The sequence below is a fragment of the Microcaecilia unicolor genome, chromosome 2 (genome assembly GCF_901765095.1).
Source record: "Microcaecilia unicolor chromosome 2, aMicUni1.1, whole genome shotgun sequence".
Lineage (NCBI taxonomy): Eukaryota > Metazoa > Chordata > Amphibia > Gymnophiona > Siphonopidae > Microcaecilia > Microcaecilia unicolor.
This window is the reverse complement of record NC_044032.1, coordinates 66,580,658-66,594,633: the sequence shown is the minus strand read 5'-3', so window position 1 is coordinate 66,594,633 and position 13,976 is coordinate 66,580,658. Positions and strand designations below refer to the sequence as shown.

At 50.9% G+C, this 13,976-nt stretch overlaps 1 protein-coding gene across 1 annotated transcript in view; it reads left to right on the top strand.

The window, feature by feature from the left end:
* The window catches only part of ZFR (zinc finger RNA binding protein), a 306,684-nt gene that overhangs the window by 4,504 nt on the left and 288,204 nt on the right, over window positions 1–13,976 (top strand).

Below are 13,976 nucleotides of genomic sequence, written 5' to 3'. Positions count from 1 at the left end.
GGTTTTTGCAGTCTATTTATCGTTTTATTTTATTTATTTTTGTTACATTTGTACCCCGCGCTTTCCCACTCATGGCAGGCTCAATGCGGCTTACATGGGGGCATTGGAGGGTTAAGTGACTTGCACAGAGTCACAAGGAGCTGCCTGTGCCTGAAGTGGGAATCGAACTCAGTTCCCCAGCACCAAAGTCCACCACCCTAACCACTAGGCCACTCCTCCACTCCACTTTATCTACTGTGCTGTCTGATATTCTAGGGTTCTAGATGTGTGCCTGCCCTGATATTCTCTGGGACTGTTACCTGTCACCCATATACCCCTATAGTCCGCTATTTCCTCATGCTTTTCAGGGTTGTGGCCAGTAGCAGCACCGGTACTGCCCGGCAGTTTAGCACATGCTTCTAGCCTTGTTCTTGCGGGGTATGTTTCCGGAAGGCTGTCTGACTGGTTTGGTATGACTAGTAAGTTGTGCTGTTTTGGTTAGAGCAACTGTTTGGCTACCTGTTTTCCCTTTCACTCAGGTGGTCATGCTGGCTTCTTTGAGTTTGCTCCTTGAGTGACTCTTTGCGAATCTTTCTGAGAATGTGTGGTCTTTTTGCAACAGTGTTCACCTCTTTAGTCTCCTGAGTGACTTTTTTTTTTTTAATTCTGTGATTTCACTCGTAGTTTATTATTGCTCTGCTGCTTCTTCCTGTATGCTTTTTTTCTCTTCCCTCTTATCTTCAGAGTCATTTCATGGATGAGTTAGGGGGTGTAGATCTCTCTCTCTCTCGCCCTTGAGAACGTTGGGTACCAATTTCGTTCTTTCTTCAGAAATTCTGGTCATTCCTTAGTACTTCCAGTCTATGCTCCTTATTCTTCTAGGACCTGTCTTGGGGGGGGGGGGGGGGGGGGTTGCAGGCACTTCATTCCTCAAGAAGGTTGGCAGGGCAGTCTATGTAGTAACTGCCTCTGCATGATAGAGGGAGAGTGCTGAGTTCCGGAGTTCTCTTGTGTATCCATTGTTTGGTGTTTTGACAGGTCTTCTCCTGCAGTCTTGGTGCACAGTTTCTGCTCGTTCTGAAAGGATTCAGGTCTCCAATTGTCAAGGCGTATTCTAGGTTTCAGTATTCTAGTGCTCAGATCAACTCATGAGTTGGACAGAATTGCATCTGGTCGCTCTTTTAGCGGCCCATGTGACGGGAACTGAGTTCTAGTAGTTGAGTGTCTTGGTCATCGTTACTTGTTTGATATAGTTGGACAGATGCCCAAGTGCGTCTGGTCTCTGTTTTCATTTGCCAGGATCTGGCAGTGATTCTAGTTTGGTCCCTCTCGTGGTTTACTGCTCTGGTACTTCCCATCAATCATTCTGGGCTGGTCCGGAGAGGCGCTAAGGAAGGAGAAATTAGGTCCTACCTTCTAATTTGCGTTCCTTTAGTCCCTCCAAACCAGCTCAGATCCTTTCCTATTCAGTATCCGATTTGTTCTTGGAGATAGTTTTGTACTGATATTAGTTTCATTTGCTCTTGTCTCTGTGGGGAGCTTTCTGATTTAAAAAAAAAATTTTTTTTTTTTTACAAAAAAAAAAAAGTATCTACATTTATGGATATGGCTATTTTCTCAGAGAGACCAATTATTCAACTGTTTCTACGCGGTTGCACATAGGCACATTACTAATGTTGCTGACTCAATTTGGAGTACTCAGAATTTTTCGACAGTGGCCAGCAAGGTGTCTCTGTTGGTAGGTGGCTGTATGAACTGACTAGCGCACAGATGTTTAATGTCTCTCTTTCCTTTTGCTTTGCTGTGCGAATACTGAGCTTTCCAGGGGGCTGAGCACGGCTCTTATTGGCTGCTTAGAAAGAAATAGGTCTTCTCAGTCTACAATATAATTAGGACAGACAAACAGGACAAATAAGAGATAAGGGAATTACTATGGTGGGGGTGATAAAATATGGGTACTGAACAAGTGAAAAAGGGTTAGGAGTTAAAAGCAGCATCAAAACGGTGGACATTTAGCCTAGATTTGAAGATTGCCAGAGACAGAGCTTGACGTACCGGCTCAGGAAGTCTATTCCAGGCATATGGTGCAGCAAGATAAAAGGAACGGAGTCTGGAGTTAGCGGAGGAGGAGAAGGGTAAGAAAGATTTACCCAGTGAACGCCCTTTCTGCCTCGCCTCACCCCATGCTTGGAATAAACTCCCTGAGCCCATTCGCCAGGCCCCCTCCCTGCCCATCTTCAAATCCTTGCTCAAAGCCCACCTCTTAAATGTCGCCTTCAGCACCTAACCACCATACCTCTATTCAGGAAATCTAGACTGCCCCAACTTGACATTTCGTCCTTTAGATTGTAAGCTCCTTTGAGCAGGGACTGTCCTTATTTGTTAAACTGTACAGCGCTGCGTAACCCTAGTAGCACTCTAGAAATGTTAAGTAGTAGTAGAGCTGCAGAGTGAATGCACTTGTATGTCAATAAGAGGAGTTTGAACTGTATGTGGAAACGGATAGGAGGCCAGTGAAGTGACTTGAGGAGAGGGCTAATATGAGCGTAGCGACACTGAAGGAATATAAGTCGTTAAGAATTTTGAACAGATTGAAGAGGAGAGAGATGGCTAAGTGGGAGACCTGTGAGAAGCAAGTTTCAGTAGTATAAGTGAGATGTGATAAGAGTGTGGATAAGGGTTCTGGTAGTGTGATCAGAATGTCGTTGGTGCATACGTTTTCTAAGCATTATTTCTGGTCCATGGCGGTGTGTGTGATGTTGCATTTGGAGCTTCAGTCCTGGCTACTGGAGTTGCAGCAGTCCACCTTACTTGAGGACTGCTTGGGTACATCTCACAAGTCTGATCTGTGTGACACTAAGCAAGGTAAAATTAGTCCTTACCTGATAACTTATTAGTCCCAACAGATCAATCCAGATGCCCGCCCTTTGTTTATCTCAACACATTTTATTTTTCCCCAGTTGTTAGTTTGGTTTGTCTGGTTTCTTTGTTGGGTGTTTGCATTAAAAAAACCAAAGATGAAGAAAGAACAGATGGGTTTTAACTGACTTCATTGCAAGGGTCATGATGCTTTGCCCTCCTGTGATAGCAGTTGAGGGGCCTAGATTGGTTGTATGGAGGCAGGAGATGTTTGCTAGATTGGATTTTCGTCTAATTTCTCCACTGCTTTGGTAGTGATAATACTGAGGTTAAGGTGGCTGCACATGACCACATATAGCAAACCTTTGAAGTTCTCTCTATCCCCACCTGCTATCAGGGTCTGAGCAAGGCACTTTGATAGGCATCCTCTATCTCTACATTTTTCCGATTCTGCTGATGGGAACGTTCCATTCCTTGTCATCAAGCAGATGAAGCCATTACGTATGGGTTGTGTCCATCAACCAGCAGGGGGAGATAGAGCACTCAATTTTTCACAGTGCCTCATGGCCAGCTAGCTCCACTGCCTCTTCAGTATTCTCTAACTCCCCAAGCAGGGTGGCTGCAGCTTCTTCGAGCTCCATCAAAAATCTGCCTGGGGGTGGCTCCTGGCTTGCCATTTGTTAGCCGGGGTGTTAGAGGCTATAGCAGCTTCACTTTGAAGGCACATAGGTCAGCCCTTTCCCTGCCTTACCCATGCCCCCGTGGATGTGGACATATTAGCTTGCTTTTCCCTGTCCTTTCCCACTCAGTGGATGCAGGCACATTGGTTCGCCTTTCCCTGCCTTTCCCACTTATCTGAGCCTCCGGAGTGTTTTTATTTACCTCTTTTGCCTCTGCTTTCCTCACAGTGTTAAAAAAATAAATAAAGTCGCGTTGCGCTTTAGCACAGCAATCTTGGAAAAGAGGTTTTTTTTCTTGAGATTCTTCTTCAGGACCGGAGCTGTGATACTCGGTCTAGTGAGGTAAGAGTGTTTTCTGACTCCTCCGGGGTGGACCCGCGATCGGGACGTTTTTGGCGCAAACCTCCATTTTGAATTTTACCGCCGTTTTCGGCGATGGCTGCGGAGACTGTAAAGGGCTGTTCTAAATGTGGCAAGCGCAAATCAGCAGCGGGGCTCTGTAATTTGTGCTGTACAGACGGTAGAGCCGGCCCGAGCATGGCGAGCGGCGATCTTTTGCGGACACCATTTTGGATTTTCCATATGGCATGGCCTCCGTTGCGACGGAGAACCCTGAATCCGGGGGGGGGGGGGGTCCTCTGACTGAGGCTAATAATAGAGCTGATAGCCCTGGGCAGGATCCGGGCGGTCTGGGAGCGGTTTTCTCCCGATTTTGTTTTAATGCTGCATAGGGCGTACATGCTTAAAAGAGCTCTTCCACAGGGTTCTTCGGACCCTCTGCCTGCCCCCCCCCCCCCCCCCCCCCCCCCCGGTGGATCCTGGCATTTTGGAGTTGGCTTTGCCTGTTTCTTATCCTCCTGATAAACGAAGAAGGGCTAATTCCCCTTCTGAGTGTGGCGCCCCCCCCTCCCCCGTGGTCGGGCTACGAGGATTCTGAGGGGTCTGGCAGAACTTCTTGGGCTGAGGAGCCAGAGTCGGGTGCAGAATTGCCACAGGAGCTTGATGATCCGTCTGCGGTGAGGATTTTCCACCGCGAGGAGGTGCCGGCGCTTATTTCAGATGCCTTACAAGCCCTCTCAATTGAAGATCCTGGGAGTGGCACAGCCTCCTCTGTTAATCCAAGGATGGCTAGCACCAGAAAGCCTGCTCAAGCCTTTCCTTTGCATGACTCCATCCAAGAGCTTATTTCAGCTCAATGGGCTGACCCCGAGGGACCTTTGAGGAACGTTTGGCTCGCTTTGCAATGCCTAAAGTGGATGCCCTGGTCATGGCTGTGACAAAGAGAACTACCCTCCCTGTTGAAGGAGGTGTTGGCCTGAAGGATATTCAAGACCGCAGGCTTGATTCAGCTCTGAAGCGGTCCTTTGATTTGGCAGGTCTCACTGTTCTGGCGTCTGCATGCAGTTGTTACGCTGCTAGAGCCTGCCTGGCTTGGTTTCAGCAGGCAGTGGAACAGCCCGGTGATGGAGCGGAGACCTTATCTGATGTGGCTCCGCGGATGGAGTCGGCCTTGTCCTTTTTGGCTGACGCCCTTTATGATATGGTCAGAGCTTTGGCTAAACAAATGGCTGTGGCAGTGGCGACTCGCCGCACTCTGGCTACGACATTGGGCGGCGGACATGGCCTCTAAGCAAAGGTTGGTGAAGTTGCCCTTTCAAGGCCTTCTCCTGTTTGGTAAGGAGCTGGAAAACATTGTTAAAGGCCTGGGGGATTCCAAACCTCAGTGCTTGCCTGAAGATAGGCCGAAGCCTTCCTCTAAGGGTCAGGCGGTCCGCTCCTCTTACAGACCTCGCTTCCGTGAAGCTAGAAGGTACCGCCCGGGGCGTGCTGCTGGGTTCACTTCTCGTGCCCGCTTTCAGCAGAGAAACTCCTTTCGCTCGGACAAACGTTCCGCAGCTGCCGGTTCAAGGCCTAGAGTTCAGGGGCGACCCTCTCAGTGATGGTGCGCCGGCCCCCTCCTCGTTTCCTGTCATCGGAGGAAGACTTTCCCTCTTTTTCGAGGAGTGGGCCAAAATCTCCGCAGATCAGTGGGTCTTGGACCTGATCAGAGACGGATACCAAATAGAATTCTATGCCCCGGTGAGAGACGTGTTTGTGGAGTCCCGATGCGGTTCTGCCGCCAAACGGGCAGCGGTAGAGGAGACTTTGCACAGTCTGTGCCGGATAGGGGCTGTGACCCTGGTGCCTCCCGCCGAACAAGGACTAGGCCGCTACTCCATTTACTTTGTGGTGCCGTGAAAAGGCGGGTCTTTTTGCCCGATCCTGGACTTAAAAGAGCTAAACAAGTCCTTAAGAGTTCGGCATTTTCACATGGAAACCCTGCGCTCCGTCATTGCGGTGGTACAGCCAGGAAAGTTTCTCACGTCTCTGGACCTGAAAGAAGCTTACTTGCACATACCAATTTGGCCCCCGCACCAGACGTTTCTGCGGTTTGCGGTGTTGCCAGTTTCGGGCCTTGCCTTTTGGCCTCACCACAGCTCCCCGAACCTTCTCCAAGGTAATGGTGGTAGTAGCTGCCTTTCTCAGGCGAGAGGGTATCCGGGTTCACCCGTACCTAGACGACTGGCTCATCCGAGCAGACTCAGAAAAAAAGAGTCATCTAGCTATAGCCAGAGTGGTTTCAGTCCTTCAATCTCTGGGCTGGGTCGTCAATATGGCCAAAAGTTACCTGACCCCCTCGCAATCCCTAGAATATTTGGGGGCCAGGTTCGACACAGCCTCGGGCTATGTGTTTCTTCCCAAGCAAAGGCGGTGCAAGCTTCAGAATCAGGTCTGTCTGCTCCTGAGGATGCCCCGCCCGCGAGCTTGGGACATTGTCCAGCTGTTGGGATCGATGACGGCCACCTTGGAAGTGGTGCCATGGACGAGAGCGCACCTGAGACCTCTACAGTATTCTCTACTTCAACGGTGGTCTCCAATATCTCAGGATTATCAGTGCAGACTTTCTTCCGCTTCAGTATGGAGTGGTGGCTCTCGGACAGCATGTTGCGGCGAGGAATGCCGCTGGCGCTTCCCGATTGGTGCCTAGTGGTGACAGATGCCAGCCTGAAGTGCTGGGGCGCACATTGCAAGGGGAAGCATGCCCAGGGTCTGTGGACGCCCGACGAGTCGGAGTGGTCTATCAACCGCCTGGAGTTGAAAGCGGTGTTTCAGGCTCTTCTGGCCTTTCAAGTGACCCTGTAAGGATTGGCTGTCCGAGTGATGTCGGACAACACGACAGCAGTGGCCTACATAAATTGACAAGGCGGCACTCAGTGCAGAGCTCTAGCCGCGCAGGCCGAACAAATTTGCCACTGGGCCGAGCTGCATCTACAGTCCCTGTCAGCAGCTCACATTGCAGGTCAGAGCAACGTGCAAGCTGACTATCTAAGCAGGCATCAGATCGATCCAGCAGAGTGGGAACTAGCAGACGATGTATTCCTGCAGATATGTGCCAAATGGGGCAAGCCAGTGATGGATCTTATGGCGACCAGTTCCAATGCCAAAGTCCTGTGCTTCTTCAGCAGACGGAGGGATCCTCGCTCTTCCGGGTTGGATGCCTTGGCTCAACCCTGGCCCCTGGGCTTGCTGTATGTCTTTCCTCCGTGGCCCTTGATAGGGCGAGTGCTCCTGCGGATTCTGCTGCATCCAGGAGAAGTGGTGCTCATCGCCCCGGATTGGCCCAGGAGGCCTTGGTATGCGGACCTCCGACAGATGCTGTTGGAGGCTCCCTTTCCCTTACCTCTGGTTCCGCACCTGTTGTCACAGGGTCTGGTGGCCATGGAGGACGCCTGCCGCTTTGGTCTTATGGCATGGCGATTGAGAGGGCGCAATTGAGAGATAAAGGCTACTCAAATAAGGTAAGTTCCACTCTCCTGCAGGCCCGTAAGCGCTCCACTTCCGTGGCTTATGCCAGGATTTGGCGCCAGTTTGAAGTCTGGTGTGTTTCAAGAGCGCTTTCTCCGTTGCGGGCTCCTGTCTCGCTGATTCTGGACTTTTTGCAGGATGGTGTACACAAAGGCTTGGCCTATAATTCCCTGCGGGTGCAAGTGGCAGCATTGGCCTCCCTGCGTGTCCTTAGCTGCTCATCCAGATGTGGTATGGTTTCTTAGAGGGGTGCTTCGGCTCCGTCCTCCCGTGCAAGTACCTTGTCCAGCTTGGAACCTGGGGTTAGTATTGAAGGCCCTTCAGAGGGCTCCCTTTGAACTGCTTCGTCGCGCTTCAGAGAAAGATTTGACACTGAAGGCCGTCTTTTTAGTAGCCATTACCTCGGCGAGACAGGTGTCAGAGCTCCAGGCGCTGTCCTGTAGAGACCCTTTTCTGCAATTCTGTCAGGGGTCACTGTTCGGACCGTGCCTTCCTTCATGCCTAAGGTGGTTTCAGCGTTTCACCTAAACCAGCCTGTTTTTCTTCCCTCCTTTGTTGAGGAGGAGTTTCCAGATTCATTTGGGCAGTTGCACCTTTTGGATGTGCGCAGGACTCTGTTGCAGTATCTGCGAATTACAAATTCTTTCAGGACCTCTGATCATCTTTTTGTGCTGTTTGCAGGTCCTCGCAGAGGGTCTTCAGCGTCTAAAGCCACTATTGTCCGTTGGCTCAAAGAAGCTATCTTTTCAGCATATCTGCTGTCTGGCCGGGCTCCGCCTGAAGCCTTTAAGGCACATTCCACAAGAGCGATTTCCTCTTCCTAGGCGGAAACTGGAGCACTATCTCTTCATGAGATTTGCAGTGCTGCAACATGGGCTTCTAAGCTCTCTTTCGCCCGACATTACAGGCTGGATGTGGCTGCCAGGAGGGATGCGCGTTTTGGAGCACAGATGCTAGCGCATGGTGTGGTTTGTTCCCACCCTATTTAGGGATTGCTTTGTTACATCCCATACGTAATGGCTTCATCTGCTTGATGACAAGGAAGGGAAAATTAGGTTCTTACCATGGTAATTTTCTTTCCTTTAGTCATAGCAGATGAAGCCATGAGCCCTCCCTGTATGATTGTCTATATTGCAGTGATTCTGATTTTAGGTGATGTTCTTGTTTCCTGAAGTTATATTCCTTCCTTGGGGAGTCGGAAAACAGTCTTCAGGATTCTTGTTACAGTTATAGGAGGATGAGTTTATTCCCTCCAGGAGGATGCAAGTATTCCCTCCGTTTATACAAAGTGGAGGATGAGTTTATTCCCTCCAAGAGGATGAGTTCATTCCCTCCTTTTTTGGAGTTTATGCCCTTGTTGGGGGGCCATCGTTCGCTGTGAGGAAAGTTCATGTTATTCCCATTGCGGTTTGCCATACTGCTTTGGAGGCTTCAAATACTGAAGAGGCAGTGGAGCTAGCTGGCCATGAGGCACTGTGAAAAATTGAGTGCTATCTCCCCCTGCTGGTTGATGGACACAACCCATACGTAATGGCTTCATCTGCTATGACTAAAGGAAAGAAAATTACCATGGTAAGAACCTAATTTTCCCTTCCTTGTCATCAGCAGCAGATGAATCCATTACGAATGGGTTGTGTCCACCTACCAGCAGGGGGAGATAGAGAACACTGAAAGCCATAGTGCCTCTAGGACGGCTAGCTCTCAGTATTTCTCTATCTCCCAGCAGGGTAGGACGCAGCTTGTTCAGCTCCTTGAAAATTTCTGTCTGGAGAGGCTCCTGTGCTTGGCCAATTGATCTGGGGTGTTGTGGCTGGTGGTGCCCACTTTAAAGGCACATAGTTCGCCCTGTCCCTGCCTTTCCCACCCTCTACTGCCTCCGGAATACCTCTGTAGCTGTTTGCCTCCAACTTTCCTCACAGCGTAAAAAAAGAAATCCCCCCCCAAAACGTGCTTTTTATGCGCTGCTATTCTGAGGCTTTTATTGACGTGCAGCGTGACCGGAGCTCGGTGGACTCGGTCTTTTGAGGTAAGAGCAGTACTCAGCTCCTTCGGGGAGGGCCCGCGGACGGCGTTCCGATCGGGGTGATTTTGGCGCGAAGCCACCATTTTGTATTTTATTCCGCCGTTTTTCGGCAATGGCTGCTGAGGGAGTTAAGCGCTGTTCCTGTTGTGGCAAGCGCAGATCAGCAATGGGGCTCTGTAAAACGTGCTATATAGACGGTAGAGCCAGTACGAGCATGGCGAGCAATGAGTCTTCCTGCTCAATGGAGCTGGCAGCGGGCGCCATCTTGGAAGCGCCGCATGGCTCGACCCCCATGGTTGCGAAGGAGTCTGTGAGCAGAGGGGCGCCTTGGGCCGAGGCTACCAGAGGAGCTCTGTTCCCCGTAGCTCCTAATTCGGAGATGGGAGGTCAGGCTGAGTTTTTCTCCCCTGAGTTTGTTCTTATTTTACATAAAGCCTTCATGCTGAAAAGAGCTCTGCTGCAGGTGTCTGACACTGCGTTGCTACCTGGTCTCGCTCCGACTGGTGATGGCCCGGGGCAGATGTCAGGATGCCCCTGAATGTTGGATGCACGCTAAACATAGACTGGTAAATTCCCCGTCGGAGAGTGGCGCACCTCCCCCCCCCCCCCCCCCCCCCCCCCCCCGGTTGTGCTGTGGGGACTCTGAGGGATCTGGCAAGCCAGAGGAAAATGCTAAACCCCAGCGGTTACCTGAGGATAGGCTGTGGCCTTCTTCCAAGTGTCAGGTGGTTCCCTCCTCCTCTAGACCTCGCTTCCGTGAAGCTAGAAGGCATCGCCCGGGGCGCTCTGCTGGGTTTACTCAGCGTGCCCGTTCTCAGCAGAGGAACTCCTTTCGCTCGGACAAGCGATCCGCAGCGGCCGGTGCTAGGCCTGGAGTTCAAGGGCGAATCTCTCAATGATAGTGCGCCGGTCCACTCCTACTTTACAGCTGTAGGAGGACGCCTTTCCCTCTTTCTAGAGGAGTGGACCAAGATTACCTCGGATCAGTGGGTTCTGGACCTGATCAGAGAAGGTTACCGATTGGAATTGAATGCCCCGGTGAGAGACTGGTTTTTGGAGTCCCGCTGCGGTGATCCCTGTTCCTCCCACCGAACACGGCTGCGGTCGTTACTCCATTTACTTTGTGGTGCCGCGAAAAGGCGGGTCTTTTCGGCCCATTCTTGACTTGAAGGAAGTCAACAAGTCTCTGAGAGTGCAGCATTTTCACATGGAAACCCTGCGCTCCATCATTGCGGCAGTACAGCCAGGCAAGTTCCTCACGTCTCTGAACCTAAAAGAAGCTTACTTGCACATACTTATTTGGCTCCCGCACTAATGGTTCCTCCGATTTGCGATGTTGGGAAGACATTTCCAGTTTCGGGCCTTGCCTTTTGGCCTCGCCACAGCTCCCCGAACCTTTTCAAAGGTAATGGTGGTAGTAGCTCCCTTTCTCAGGCAAGAGGGTATCCGGGTTCACCCGTACCTGGACGACTGGCTCATCAGAGCGGACTCTGCAAAAGAGAGTCGTCATGTCACAGCCAGAGTGGTCTCAGTACTGCAATCTCTGGGCTGGGTCGTCAGTATACCCAAAAGTCACCTGTCTCCCTCTCCGTCTCTAGAATATTTGGGAGTCTGGTTCGACACGGCCTCGGGGTTTGTTTATCTACCTGACCAAAGGTGGTGCAAGCTTCAGAATCAGGTCCGTCTGCTCTTGAGGATGCCTTGCCCGCGAGCTTGGGACATTGTCCAACTGTTGGGGTCGATGACAGCCACCTTAGAAGTGGTGCCATGGGCGAGAGCGCATATGAGACCTCTGCAGAGTGCCCTGCTTCAACGATGGTCTCCGATGTCCCAGAATTATCAATGCAGACTCACGTGGCTCCCTGCGGCCCAACTCAGTATGGAGTGGTGGCTCTCAGCATGCTGCGGCGAAGAATGCCGCTAGCGCTTCCTGATTGGTGCCTGGTGGTAACGGATGCCAGCCTGAAGGGCTGGGGAGCACATTGCCAGGGAAACTATACCCAGGGTCTATGGACACCCGAGGAAACGGGGTGGTCCATCAATTGCATGGAACTGAGAGCGATATTTCAGGTGCTTCTGGCCTTTCACAAAACCCTGGAGGGACTGGCTGTCAGAGTTCTGTTGGACAACACGACAGCAGTGGCCTTCATAAATCGACAAGGCGGCACTCAGTGCAGAGCACTGGCCGCGGAGGCCGCTCTAATTTGCCACTGGGCCGAGCTACATCTGCAGCTTCTGTCAGCAGCTCACATAGCAGTTCAGAGCAACGTGCAAGCCGATTTTCTAAGCAGGCATCAAATCGACCCAGCGGAGTGGGAACTTGCAGACGAAGTGTTCCTTCAGATCTGTGCCAAATGGGGAAAGCCCGTAATGGATCTTATGGCGTCAAGCACAAATGCCAATGTCCCGTCCTTTTTCAGCAGACGGAGGAATCCTCGCTCAGCGGGGTTGGATACCTTGGCTCAACCCTGGCCTTAGGGCCTCCTTTATGTGTTCCCTCCTTGGCCCTTAATAGGGTGGCTCCTCCTGCGAATTCGGCTACATCAAGGAGTGGTGATCCTCATTGCCCCGGATTGGCCCAGGCGGCCGTGGTATGCGGACCTCCGGCGGATGCTGGTGGAGGCTCCCCTTCCTTTGCCTCTGGTTCCGAACCTGTTGTCGCAGGAACCAGTGAACATGGAGGATCCATGCCACTTTGGTCGTACGGCACGGCTATTGAGAGGGCGCAATTGAGAGACAAAGGCTATTCTAACAAGGTCATCTCCATTCTCTTGCAGGCCCGCAAGCGTTCCACTTCCGTTGCCTATGCTCAGATCTGGCGCCACTTTGAGGCTTGGTGTGCTTCTAAAGCGATCACACCCATGCGGGCTTCTGTCTCTCCTATACTTGACTTTCTGCAGCATGGTTTACAAAAAGGCTTGGCCTATAATTCCCTGCGTGTTCAAGTGGCAGCATTGTCATGCTTTTGGGGGAAGGTCGCTGGCCTCTCCCTGGCTTCACATCCGGACATTGCATGGTTTCTGAGAGGGGTGCTTCAGCTCCGGCCTCCTGTGCGGGCTGCTTGCCTGGCCTGGAACCTGGGGCTAGTATTGAAGGCTCTTCAGTGTTTGCCCTTCGAGCCGCTGAAGCGAGCTTCGGAGAAGGATGTGACTCTAAAGACGGTCTTTTTGGTGGCCATTGCATTGGCAAGATGGGTATCTGAGCTCCAGGCGCTGACCTGTCGGGACCCTTTTCTGCAATTCTCAGAGTCCGGAGTAACGGTATGTACTGTGCCTTCGTTCATGCCTAAGGTGGTTTCAGCGTTTCACCTAAACCAGTCTATCTATTTGCCCTCCTTTACTAGGGAGGAGTTTCAAGAATCCTTTGGGCAGTTGCACCTCCTGGATGTGCGCCGGGCTGCAGATGTCAAATGCTTTCAGGACCTCTAATCACCTTTTTGTATTGTTGTTAGGTCCTCGCAGAGAGTCCTCCGCGTCTAAAGCCACTGTATCCCGTTGTCTTAAGGAAGCCATTTTTTCTGCATATCTGGCCGCCCTCCGCCTGATGCCTTTAAGGCACATTCCACAAGAGCGATTTCTTCTTCTTGGGCTGAGACGGGAGCACTCTCTTCAAGCGATATGTAGTGCAGCTACTTGGGCTTCTAAGCTCTCTTTTGCCCGTCATTACAGGCTGGATGTGGCTGCCAGGAGGGACGTGCTTTTTGGAGCACAAGTGCTTGTGCTTGGTGTGGCCTGTTCCTGCCCTATCTAGGGTTTGCTTTGATACATCCCATTCGTAATGGATTCATCTGCTGCTGATGACAAGGAAGTTTCGGAAAATTAGGTTAAGTACATAAGTACATAAGTACATAAGTAATGCCACACTGGGAAAAGACCAAGGGTCCATCGAGCCCAGCATCCTGTCCACGACAGCGGCCAATCCAGGCCAAGGGCACCTGGCAAGCTTCCCAAACGTACAAACATTCTATACATGTTATTCCTGGAATTGTGGATTTTTCCGAAGTCCATTTAGTAGCGGTCTATGGACTTGTCCTTTAGTAAACCATCCAACCCCTTTTTAAACTCTGCTAAGCTAACCGCCTTCACCACTTTCTTACCTTGGTAATTTTCTTTCCTTTAGTCACAGCAGATGAATCCATGATCCCTCCCTGATTGACTCTGTTTTGTGTTCAGTTTTTCCTGCAGACATGTTCCCTCATTGGGAGAAGTTGGAAAACAGTCTTCAGGATTTCTGTTCTTCTACAGGAGGTTGAGTTCGTACCTCCTTTGTGTTATTGCTCCTGTTCTGGAGCATTTGTTTGCTGTGAGGAACGTTTGTTATGCTACTTTGTGGTTTAATACTGCTTTGGAAGCTTCAAAATACTGAGAGGCAGGTGGAGCTAGCCGTCCTAGAGGCACTATGGTTTTCAGTGTTCTCTATCTCCCTCTGCTGGTAGGTTGACACAACCCATTCGTAATGGATTCATCTGCTGTGACTAAAGGAAAGAAAATTACCAAGGTAAGAACCTAATTTTCCCTTAATGAAAGGAATCCAGATTTAGTTTCCAGTAGCTATTGCCTTTTTTTTTTTTTTTTCTTGGGGAGTTTTTC